This window comes from Narcine bancroftii, chromosome 2 (assembly GCF_036971445.1).
Source record: "Narcine bancroftii isolate sNarBan1 chromosome 2, sNarBan1.hap1, whole genome shotgun sequence".
Taxonomy (NCBI): domain Eukaryota; kingdom Metazoa; phylum Chordata; class Chondrichthyes; order Torpediniformes; family Narcinidae; genus Narcine; species Narcine bancroftii.
The window spans coordinates 142,033,790-142,046,322 of NC_091470.1; the positions used below are offsets into that span (position 1 = coordinate 142,033,790).

The 12,533-nt window shown below is 43.9% G+C and overlaps 1 protein-coding gene across 5 annotated transcripts in view; it reads right to left on the minus strand.

Annotated features, from left to right (window-relative positions):
* Window positions 1–12,519, minus strand: part of LOC138754277 (polyhomeotic-like protein 2) — a 227,968-nt gene extending 215,449 nt beyond the window's left edge. For all 5 annotated transcript variants that reach the window (XM_069918298.1, XM_069918297.1, XM_069918296.1 and 2 more), the window contains exon 1: window positions 12,250–12,519. The gene's annotated coding sequence lies outside the window, so the exon portion shown is untranslated. The remainder of the gene's footprint in view (window positions 1–12,249) is intronic.
* Window positions 12,520–12,533: the final 14 nt, after the last annotated feature.

The following is a 12,533-nucleotide window of genomic DNA, read 5'->3' on the forward strand; positions in this document are numbered from 1 at the left end:
GACTGAAGGAGATAACAGAAGGGTAACACTAAAGAAGGAATTGTAACCACAGGAGGTCAGGTGAACAGTGAGGATTGGGTTTTAAATGCATTGGCATTTACCTCGGCTGCAGGGAAGATAAAATGAAGTGCTCAAGTAACAAATACATAGCTTTGCTGCTGGATTGTTTGCTGATGAGCTGATGCTTACATGGTGGGGTTGGGTGGTTGTGGGAAATTTGAAGACCTCTCAAGAGATGTTGGACCTGAGCTAAATATATCAAGGGATATTGACTGGTCTTGGTCCAGAGAGCACAAAAGTTTAAGCTGTCATTCTGATGCTGAGGACCTGCTGCTCTGTTGAAGATTACATTTTTGGCACGAGATGTCAACTGAAGTCTGCTCAACTCTCAGGGAAGGTAAAATATCCTACAGCACCGTGTCGAAGAGTGAAGGGACTTTCCTGTTTCTCAACCAACACACAATGGAATAAATAATGGGGATTAAATTCCCACAGGATTCAATGTAATTTTTATTGGGAGATATTAAGAATATTGAACCTAAGCTGAAATTGAATATGTAGCAAAATAAGTTTGTTCAAATTGCTTTAGCAATAGAAAGAAAATGTATTGATATAACTTGGAAGTCTGACACGGATCTGGGTATAGAAAGATGGCATGCTAAAGTTCGAAGTTGTATACCACTTGAGAAAATTACATATATTTTGGAAGATATAGAGCTCTTATTTACAAAATATGGGTGTTAATATTTAAATGAAGCTCTGACATTCCCTTCTCCTTTAGGTCTCAGTATATTATGAGACTTTAAAGTGATAGCCCCCACCCCCCCCACCCTGCTGAGGGTCTCTTGTCCCATTCCTACTCTTTTCTTTTTTCTTCTTTTTGTAGGGGGATAGAGGTGGGGGAGGTTCTAATTTTTCTTTTATTTTATATACCACATGTATTTGTATTGTTTTGAATTATCTTTAATTTTGTGATTTATTGTGTGATTTTAAACTAATGAATAAAATGTTTTTAAAAAACCAACACACAAAGGCATATCCTCTGGTTTAAATCACATTGTTCTTTGGGAGTTTGCTGAGCTCAAATAGGTAGTGGGAATTCTTCTAGATTAAACGTAACCTCACTGCAAATGTTTGTCTTTGCAAAGCACTTTAGGGCATCCAGAGGGAGCTTACAGTGTATATGGGCCCTTTTGGCAAAGTCCTCCAAGGAAAACCCCAACAAAGTCCATCAACTTAGTTTACAGTGAACTTCATCAATCTAGTGCTTCTTGTCATTGCAAAAGTCTTCTTTTTACCAGACTCTTATGTATTATAAATATTTCCTTCTTTTATTAGACTCAGATAGTCAACAATCCAGCAACAAGTGAATCCTTTGGGGTCACTCCTGTTAAGGTTTGTTTTACTTTGTATCTGAAGATTGAAACAATTTACATCTCAGTCCTGCATCAATTTAAAGGTTAATTCTAGTCTTTCCTTAATCCTCTTTCTCCAAACCACTCTGTTTATCTTACTCGCAAAGAGCTTGATTAGCCAGAATTGGCCTCGTTCCATTTCGCTAAGATCTCTGTAATCTACCAAGGCCCTGTTAACATAGAATTCTACAGCACAAATCAGGCCCTTCAATGCCGAACTATATATTCTCCCTACCTCATAACCCTCTATTTTTGTTTCATCCATTTGCCTGTCTAAGAGTCTCTTAAATGCCCCTATTATGTTTCAGCCTCCACCACCACCCAGGCAAAGCATTCCAGGCAACCACAACTCTCTGCATAAAAAAACTTACCCCGATGTCTCGCCTAAAATCTTTCTCCCTTCACATATGTCCTCTGGTGTTTGCTATTCCTGCTCTGGGAAAAAAAGGTCCTGGCTGTTTATCTTATCTATGCCTCTCAGAATCTTGTAGACCTCTATTAAGCCAACTCTCATCCTTGTTTGCTCCAAAGAGAAAAGTTCCAGCTCTGCTAACCTTGCATCATAGGACGTATTTTCCAATCCAGGCAACATCCTGGCAAATCTCCTCTGCACTGTCTCCACATCCTTCCTGAAATGAGATGACCAGAAATGAACACAATATTCTAAGTGTGGTCTCACCAGAGATTTATAGAGTTGCTACATCACCTCGAACTCAATCTCCTGACTAACCATATAACATATAGCATATAACAATTACAGGACTAATGAAGCCCAGCATCCCATAGCCCTTCTTAACTATCCTATCAACCTGCATGGCAAACGAGAAATCTATGGATTTGGATCTCAAGGTCCCTCTGTTCTTCCACACTGTTAAATATCCTACCATTAACCATGTACTTACTCTGCCTTCAAGTTTGAACTACTAAAGTGCATCACTTCACACTTACCTGGATTGAACTCCATCTGCCACTTTTCTGCCCAACTCTGTATCCTGACTATATCCTGCTGTAACCTATGACAGCCTTTGACCCTATCTATCCACATCTCCTCCAACCTTCATATCATCTGGAAACTTATTGACCCATTTCTCTACATCTTTGTTCAGGTTATTGATAAAAATCTCAAAGGGGTCTCAGAACAATTTCCTGCAGAACTTCACTAGTCACTGACCTCCAGGCAGAATACTCCCCATCCAATACTACAGGGAAACAAATGAATTGGGAGCTCCTGTTATACCCCTGGCAGTAAGCCTTGTCCCATCCTTGGCAAAGATCAACTGCTTCAGCATAGACTAATTAACATGGCTAAAACAGCCAAATCTTATTTGCTAATCTTTTCCACAAAGCAGCTATGGATGCTAAGAGTGGTAACCCTACTACCCAAACCCAACTTTGGAGTTATTAAAGAAGTGGGTCCTCAGGCGGAAAGGGGAGGCAGGTGATTTGACGGTGCTCAAAATCATGGAGGGCATTGATAATCTCAACGTTCAAGATATATTGACTGATATATGGATAGGAAGGGTTGAGAAAGATATGGACCAAATGCAGGAATATAGGAGTAGCCCAGAATGCCAACTTGGTCAGCATGGTTGAGCTGGGCGGAAGGACTTCATGTAGGTAGGAAGAAACTGCCTTCATTGGAGGAAGATTGAGCACTAGAAAGCACAGATGGAAAATGATTGTGAGAAAAATCAAAGGTGAGAGGAGTTATTCCAGTTATTCCACTGGGAGCTGTCTTGTCAATGCACTGACCATGAGGGACTGAGTCAGATCATAGAGAATTCTCCACAGTACCGCAGTGTAAAGGTGAGAAAAAGTGAGGCATGGGGAGGGAGGATACAATGTTTTCCTCTGTGCCTGAAGGATCCATAAACTGCTTGCAACTCCAAACTTCAGGGCAATGTAGATCATCAAATAACCTGTGGCCATAGTGCTTCACCACAATATCAAAAGAGGCTTGGGCAAAGCATCAATGTCATGGTGGGGAACCTTTAATTTGTGTCTCCTCACTGACTTTCTGCAGGATTTTGAAGGTCAAATAACAGGTGGAAACATCAGAACCGGCTGCTTTGCACCCTTACTGTCAATGAGAGAGAACTCATTCTGGGTGTGTGACAGACAGAAGCAAATTACATCTGGAAATGCCTGGGCCAATTTCCAGAGAGTTGCTTAATCCACCCAGAAAGGATGGCTGGGCATGTTCTGGCACACGCAACATGGTATCAAGCACAAACCACATGTACAATTCAGCTTAATCCCCAGGGAGCTTCTTATGGTTTCAATTCTCATAAATGGAACAGATCTTTCATTCCCAAACGAAGGGTCTAAATCCTCACCCCTCCTTGGCAGAGCTGATTATGCTCATTCTGTAATGTGTAACACAGCAAAGTATTACTTAAGGTGCCAATCTTATGGCTGCCCCATTGTGATAGTACAGATCTATCACCAATGTATATAGTGTATATAGTTACAGTATCTAGACTGTGCTTACAGCGATTGGCTGAGAGCTAAGCCACGCCTACTGTCTGGGCCTTAAGGTCGGATCATTCCGGACTGGTCGGCCACCTGTGAAGAGCTCCTGTCTTTTGGTAATAAAAGCCTTGGTTTGAATCAACAAGTCTTTGATTCTTTCGACGAGCTCTACAATTTTATTAGCAAAAGACAGGAGCTCTTCACAGGTGACCGACCAGTCCGGAATGATCCGACCTGGCTAGGGACACAACCCTTTAAGGCCCAGACAGTAGGCGTGGCTTAGCTCTCAGCCAATCACTGTAAGCACAGTCTAGATACTGTAACTATATACACTATATACATTGGTGATAGATCTGTACTATCACACCCATGGATTACGGTATTATTCTACAATTATTGTCTATTTGCTTTTACTTGAAAACGCCCTCTGATCAATGGTGATGTCAGTTTTTAAGGCCCTGCACTGATGTATATTTGAGGAATTCTGAGTCAGTTCAATGGAATCTGTCCTTAAATTCTTTCCAAAATACTCTTTGCTCTCATTATTTTTGCAATACTTTAGGCGAAAGAACATGCAGCCAATGCTGTAGCTGCTTTATTTTAATAACTCAGGGGAAGGTAAGGGGTGATTTGTTATACCATTTCTCCATTGAAGGGCCCCCCAAGACATCATGTCATTTCTGAATTGTCAAGCCTCACACTGGATGCAAAATGATCTGAGTCGTTACTTTTTACTTCCTTCAGATGATGTGGGACCTGCTAAGTTTCTCCAGCATTGTGATGCATTGACTTAGTCTCTGCCTCTCCAAGAGATCATTTGTAGTCTTCCTTGAAGTTGCAACATTCTATAATTCTCTGAATCCATTTTGCTGTGCTCTGTCAGTAACTTCCTATTCTTTATTTGGAAAAATGCATGTGATTTCCAGTTATTGTGCAAATGAGAATGTGGAAAATCGCTGCAGAAATTAACCCCTTTAGCACACTCTATCATTTGGGACAATCTGATCTTGATTTTCACCCCACTTTCCTGCCCAGTCCCCATAACCCCCAACACCTGAAAGAGTCTAAATGTTTGTCTCTGAGTCTTGAATATATTCAGTGATTTCACCTTCACTACTCCCCTAGTTGGATTCCAAAGTTTTGTAATCTGTGAACAGAGACAATCCTCCTTGTTGCAATTTTAAGTAGGTGATCACTTCCTTATTCTGTGACAATGCCCTCCAGAATTCTTACCATAGAAAGGACCAGTGAGCTGCTGGAGTAACTCAATAGGCCAGGCAGGTAGCGTCCAGAAAAAGAAATGATTTGTCAATATTTTGGGACCCTTTAAAAGGTTACAGCAGGATGAAGAGTTGGGCAGAGAATTGGCAGATGGAGTTCAATTCTGATAAGTGTGAAGTGTTGTACTTTGGAAGGTTGAACTTGAAGGCAGAGAACTTGGTTAATGGCAGGATTATAAACAGTGTGGAGGGACAAAGAGATCTTGTAGTCCAGTTCCATAGATCCCTACGCAAATTGATAGGGTAATTGATAAGGTGTAAGCTGTGTTGGCCTTCATTAGTTGGGACATAACATTTCAGCTCTATAAAACTCTGGTTAGAAGACATTTAGTGATCATGGAGCTATGTAGACTCAATAAAGTGTGTTGACCCCAAAATATTGACTAATCACTTCTACCTACAGATGAGTCCTGACCCATAGTCCCTCCAGCAGCCCATTCATCCTCATTTACGTGCCTGACACTACTCTCCTGACACAAATATTCTTTGCTGAGCTCTGCGATGGGAAGGAACTTCTGGGGGACTGGTCTGGGAATGTCTGAACTATGATAAATTCAGTGATGGGAATGGGCCTGAGCAGCCAGAGTCTCTAGCAGGAGTACAACAAGGCCACTCGTAAACTGCAGAAGAAGTACATCATATCCCAAACAAGCCTCCCATATTCCAAGCCTATGCTGAGCCTTTTGTGGTAGTTCTGGATTCCACAAAGGGTACATCAGTCAACTCAAGATCCCTAGAACTGGAATGGATTGTAGGGGACTTCCCAGGAAGGAGAATAAGATGAAGGGCAGGCTTCTTAACCCTGTTACAGAGATGGTGATCAACAAACATTATCACTCAATTTATTCAGTTTATGTCCATGTGGTTCAACAAAATAAACAGATGAGTCCCATGTGTAGAACTGGACAGTAATGTCTCAGACTCTTCCAGGTCTCCCTGCTATTGTGGACATTCCCTTTGTTTCCTCCACCTCTCTCCACTTTTCTCATTCACCCAGTTCTGATGGAAGGTTGCTGACCTGGAAGAATAACTGTTTACTTTCCATGCAGAAGATGATGCCCTTGCACAGTTTGTACCTTTCTCTGTATGCTGTACTATTTGAAAACTGTATCTCTGATTTTAACCATTGTTTATTAATGACTGTCATTATTACACTACCTGCTGGATGACCTGATTTGCCTGGGTAGCACACAGTACGAAGCTTTTCACATTACTTTGGTACATGTGACAATAAGCAATTCAATTCAATTTGATGAGATTGCTTTGTTCTTTGATGAGTTTGAATGCTTGGTGGATATTCATGTGGTTGATATCAGTGGTGGGTGATCCACCTCTTCCTAATTTTTCTCAAGGAATCTGTAACTTCCTCAGCAATTTTGGTAAGAAGAATCAGAATAGGACATACGTGGTAAATGGGAGAGCATTGAGGAATACAGAAGAGCAGAAAGATTTAGGAGTAACGGTACATCGTTCCCTGAAGGTAGAAACTCACGTGAATAGGGTGGTGAAGAAGGCTTTTAGTATGCTGGCCTTTATCAATCATTGCATGGAATATAGGAGTTGGGAGGTGATGTTGAGATTGTATAAGACGTTGGTGCGGCCTAATTTGGAGTTCTGTGTGCAGTTCTGGTCGCCTAATTATAGGAAGGATATAAACAGAGTGGAGAGAGTGCAGAGAAGGTTCACCAGAATGTTACCTGGGTTTAAGCATCTAGAGTATAGGGAGAGATTGGACAGATTAGGTTTTTATTCTTTGGAGCGTAGAAGGTTGAGAGGGGATTTGATAGAAGTATTTAAGATTATGAAAGGGATAGACAGAGTGGATGTGGATAGACTATTTCCGTTAAGAGGAGGAAAGATTAAAACAAGAGGACATGAGTTAAGAATTAAGGGGCAGAGGTTTAGAGGTAACATGAGGGGGAACTTCTTTACTCAGAGAGTGGTAGCCGTGTGGAATGATCTTCCGGGAGAAATAGTGGCGGCTGAGTCAATTGTATTATTTAAGAAAAGGTTGGACAGGTATATGGATGAGAAGAAGATGGAGGGTTATGGGCATTGTGCAGGGAGGTGGGACTAGAAAGGGGTGTTTGGTTCGGTGTGGACTAGAAGGGCCTAATGGCCTGTTTCCGTGCTGTAATTGTTATGTTATGTTATGTTATATGTATAATTTCCAGTAGAGTTGGGCATTGTTATTAGATAGGCAATTTTGTCTAGAATTTGAATAGAAATGTCTGGTGACTTCTCACTGACCACAGCATGCTGCCACAGAACTCAAGGCTGGGTGAAGAACTGGTCAAGATTTTTCATGACATCGAGATTGATGTTACTAAATTAACTTCAGTTCAGTGCTGGAACATGCCTTTGGACCTGAAAGTTAGGAGCTCTAATCCAAGGTGCCACCTTCAGATGACCCAACAGCAACTGAATTCCTCAGTGTATTTATTCATCAGCATGGCTTTGGCAGACAGTGCATTGGGGTGTTCAAGGATCAAGCAAGGTGTTCAGAAATGCCAGTCTTCCATTACTCGCCTGTTAGCAATGTTATATCCCTCACTGTCTCCAACAGCAAATATGGGCAAGAATCTTGATGTGGGTCTGGAAATTATTTGTTAGCACACTCACCTTCTGGGGGTCACTGAATAATTTCAGCAGAGATGTGGTACTATTTAAAAAAATCAACAATTATTCTCAAAGGTTCCTGTGTGAGGATTTTTGTTGGTTTCATTGCCCTCAGTTATGTGAAGTAGAACCATTCTGTGTTGCTACCCACATAAATGATGAAACATTTTGGGAAAAATCATTATTAGCTTTTATATCTGCGGACGCAGAAGGTTAGCTGACCTTGAATTCCTAATTCATTCCCGATTTATTGAGTTCTCCGGTGTAATTGAGACTGAACCGGCAGCAGATTTACATGATGCTTTCCTCCAAGTTCGATGGGACTGAAAAGTTTTTGAGAATGAAAGGGTATGAAGTCAAGGTTATCATGTTCAATGCTGCAGTAGTGTGGCATTAAAACCACGAGTTGTAGACTCAGGGATCATGTTTAACCTTCTGCTGGAGAAATTAAATTCAACTAATTCAATGTGAAAACATAACGCTGGAGAAACTCAGCATAATATACATAGCAAGGTAAAAATACAGAACTGACGTTTCGAGCTTGAGCCCTTCATTAAGGTATGGAAAAATGTCACTAGGTGTCCAAACAAAAGAGTTGGGGGGAAGCATGGATGCAAAGGCAGGAGGTGATAGCTGGAGAAGGGAGGGAGGGGGCAAGGGGAGGAGGGATGGCCAGGTGAAGGGAGGGAGGAGAACTGGACGGGGGGAAGGGAAGGGGGAGGGGAGAAAGGAGAGCAGGTTAGCAGAAACCAGAAAAGTCAATGTTAAGGGCATTTAGCTGGAGAGTGCCCTGACAAAAAATCAGGTATTGTTCCTCCAATCTACAGTGGGGCAGAATATAAGCCCATGGACAGACATGTGAGTGTGGGAGTGTGACACAGAACTGAAATGGTTGGCTACTGGGAGGTCTCTGTCACTGGTCCGGATGGAGTGAAAATGCTCAGTGAAGTGATCTCCCAATCTGCACCCAGTCTCTCCAATGTAGAGAAGGCCACAAAGGGAGCACCGGATGCAATAAATTAGTCCTGAGGTTACACAAGTGAAGTGTTGCATCATTTGAAAGGCTTGTTTGGGGCCCTGGATCATGACGAGAGAGGTGTGGGTGTAAGTGTGGCACTTCTTGAAGGGGAAGGTGCTGGGGGTAGGAGGGGGTGGTGGGTGATTGGTAGGGAGGTCACGGAAGGTGCGATCCTTATGTAAGACAGAGAGGGGAAGATGTGTCTGGTAGTGGGATCCTGTTGTAAGTGCAAGAAATTCCAGAGGATATGTTAGATGCGGAGGCTGGTCGGGTGGTAGGTGAAAATGATCCCAGACTCAATGTGAAATAGTCTGATGTCAGGGGAAACGCAGATGGGCAATAAAAAACTTCTTGGCAGTAACCCTATCCTGTGAGGGAATTTTTTAAAAATTGCTTCAAATATATGCAAATTAGTTTAATTATAACCAACCACAGCAACAGTGGTAAATGGTTAGAGTTCACAAAAAACAACTTGCATTTAAATCCTCTTTCAGGTTAGTTTCAGATTAGGGGCCTGCATATATTGGAGCAGGGACTACTACTATAAATTAATGGTTTGCAAGGGAATGATTAGTAAGTTTGTGGATGTGACCAGCATTGGTAGAGAGTGAGGAAGGTGGTCTAAGATTATAATGTAATGCTAGTCAACAAGCCATGCATTAGGACAGGATCTACATAGTGAATAGCAGAGCTATGGGGAGCAGTGTGGAATGGAGAAACCTTGTGATTTCAGTCAATACTTCTCCTGAAGAGGCAATACAGGTAGACACAAAAGTTTTCCCAGTCTTCAGCTTTAGCCTGCTCTTCCTCTGTCTGTTACAGAGGGAAGACCTGAAAAGAAACACAGATCAAAGCTCTACTCCCTGACCTAAAGGGGTAGACCACAGAACGGTGGGCATCCCTGGTTCCAACTAAAACAAGGTGATGTGGTTCTCTTCATTGTCCAGGGAGTTACAGTTGTTTAAAACATTACACTACAGGAAGGGTGTGATTATGTTAGAGAAGGTGCAGGAAGCATTCACCAGGATTGGAGAGCTTGAGCTACAAGGAGAGATTGGATAAGCTGAGAGGTGACATGAGAGAGGAATGTAAAATTTTGAGAAGCAGATAGGACCAATGCCAAGGGTGGGGGTGCCTAAAACTAGAGTGCACAGGTGTAAAATGAGAGCAGGGAGGTTTAGAAGGATTCAGAGATTATATAATTTGGTAAATCCCTGTATGTATATATTTATTTGTTTGGGCGCACCCATTGGCTGCACCTGTGGCTACTCCCACAGACTCCTGAATAAAGGTGACTGTTCCACAGCCCTGCCCCAATTCAGAAAAGTTGAGCAGCGAGGGTGTGCCTTTGTTCTATAGTGAATAAAAGCCGATTAGTTTTGCTTGTATTCAGTCTATTCAGTCTAAGTCACTGATGGGGCATCAATTTTATTCACTATAGTTTTTATAATGGAGCAGATCCTGAAGCCAGAGAAACTGGAAATCGACCTTCAATCACCAACTTTGCACTCTGGCTGCACTGTTTCGAGGCATTCCTGTGGCATCTTCAGCCATCATGTGGACAGAGACCGACAAATTACAGGAACTGCACTTCCGAGTTTCCCCCCTGGTGTACTCGATGATCAGGACCGCTCCATCGTATCAGGAGGCCATGACATTCTAAAGGGCCAATACCTGCAAAAGATTAATGAAGTCTACGCCAGGCATCTCCTGGTGACCCAAAAGCAGTGACTCATAGAGTTGAATGCCAAGTACTTCCAGATCCTGGGAACCCTCAGAAGGGCCTGTGAATATAAGGCCGTAATGGCTGTGGAGTACATGGAGGACCTGTTCAGGGATGCCTATGTCGCAGGGATCAGGATGAACTACATCTATCAAAGACTATTGGAGCAAGGTGAGCTCAACCTGCAGAGAGCAGTTGAGCTGGCAGGTATGCTGTAGGTGGTCCCCCAGAATATAGAGGCCTACTCAGCTGAAAATGTGGCCACCTCGTGGCGCTACCATCTTGGGACGAGCTGCTACCCTCCCATCCTGATCCCACCATGGCAGCAGTACTCCATGTACTCAAGACCATGTTCTGTCAGTGACCTGACCACGGCCGCTGTACTCCTAGAGCACCTAAAGTGATACTTCTGTGTTCTGGACAAGCACCCGAGGAAATGTTCCCCAGTGAAAGATGCGGTCTTCTCCTGCTGCAGGAAGAAGGGACACGATGCAAAAGTGTGCAAATCCAAACCCCTTCCCAGCAATGCCATTTATGAATCATGGGGGAACTATCAGCATCGCATGTGGACCGTGGGGGCTGCCATCTTGGACTGCCATCTTCCGAATCAACACACAATTTCTCTACCACAGCAACAAGCAATGCTCCGACACTGGCCTCCATCATTTTTGACCAGGATAGCTCACATCAGCTCACCAGGTCAGTGATGGACATTCAGGTAAATCTTTGGTTTGGCTTCGCGGACGAAGATTTATGGAGGGGTAAATGTCTACGTCAGCTGCAGGCTCGTTTGTGGCTGACAAGTCCGAGGTGGGACAGGCAGACACGGTTGCAGCGGTTGCAAGGGAAAATTGGTTGGTTGGGGTTGGGTGTTGGGTTTTTCCTCCTTTGTCTTTTGTCAGTGAGGTGGGCTCTGTGGTCTTTTTCAAAGGAGGTTGCTGCCTGCCGAACTGTGAGGCGCCAAAATGCACGGTTTGAGGCGAGATCAGCCCACTGGCGGTGGTCAATGTGGCAGGCACCAAGAGATTTCTTTAAGCAGTCCTTGTACCTCTTCTTTGGTGCACCTCTGTCACGGTGGCCAGTGGAGAGCTCGCCATAGAACACGATCTTGGCAAGGCGATGGTCCTCCATTCTGGAGACGTGACCTACCCAGCGCAGTTGGATCTTCAGCAGCGTGGATTCGATGCTGTCGGCCTCTGCCATCTCGAGTACTTCGATGTTAGGGATGAAGTCGCTCCAATGAATGTTGAGGATGGAGCGTAGACAATGCTGGTGGAAGCGTTCTAGGAGCCGTAGGTGATAGCCGAACATTCAGGTAAATAGCATGTGACAAATTGCCTATTCGATAGTGGGAGCACAGAGAGCTACATTCTCCCTCACACCCTGTAGCGCTGTTCCCTCATGGTATAGCCAGTAAACCAAAAGGTCTACATGGCCTTAAAGTCACATACAGCGGATGTCCATGGCCACTGTGTAGTGACTCTGACCGTGCGGGCACGGACTATAAAGACCTTCAACTTTTGGTGATGTCACAGCTCTGCGCTGCTATACTATTGGGACTGGATTTTTAATGCCACCTTAAAAGTGTGATGGTGTTCAATGGGCCCCTTCCACCCCTTCCTGTCTGTCACCAGCAGTTCTAGAATTGCCCACTTCACTCCACCTACCCTTCAGTCTCCCCCCCCCCCCCCCACCCCGGCCCCACATCGCATCAATGCTTACGATGTGCAGACTCTCCATGCTCCACTGCTGTTTGCCAATCTCAGCCCCGACTGTAAACCTGTCGCCACTAAAAGTCGTTTGTACAGGGCCTTTATTCGGGTGGAGGGGCAGCGGCTATTAAATGAAGGGATCTCATTGAGGGCAGCACCAGCCCTTGGAGAACACAAATGGTGGGTGAGAGGAATGGGGAGAAGAAGGGGGGTGAGAGGGAGGGAAAGGAGAGGGGAGAAAGGGGGAGAGTGAGGGAGGAAGGGGCGCGGACTGTCGTCGGCAGGGGACTTGGC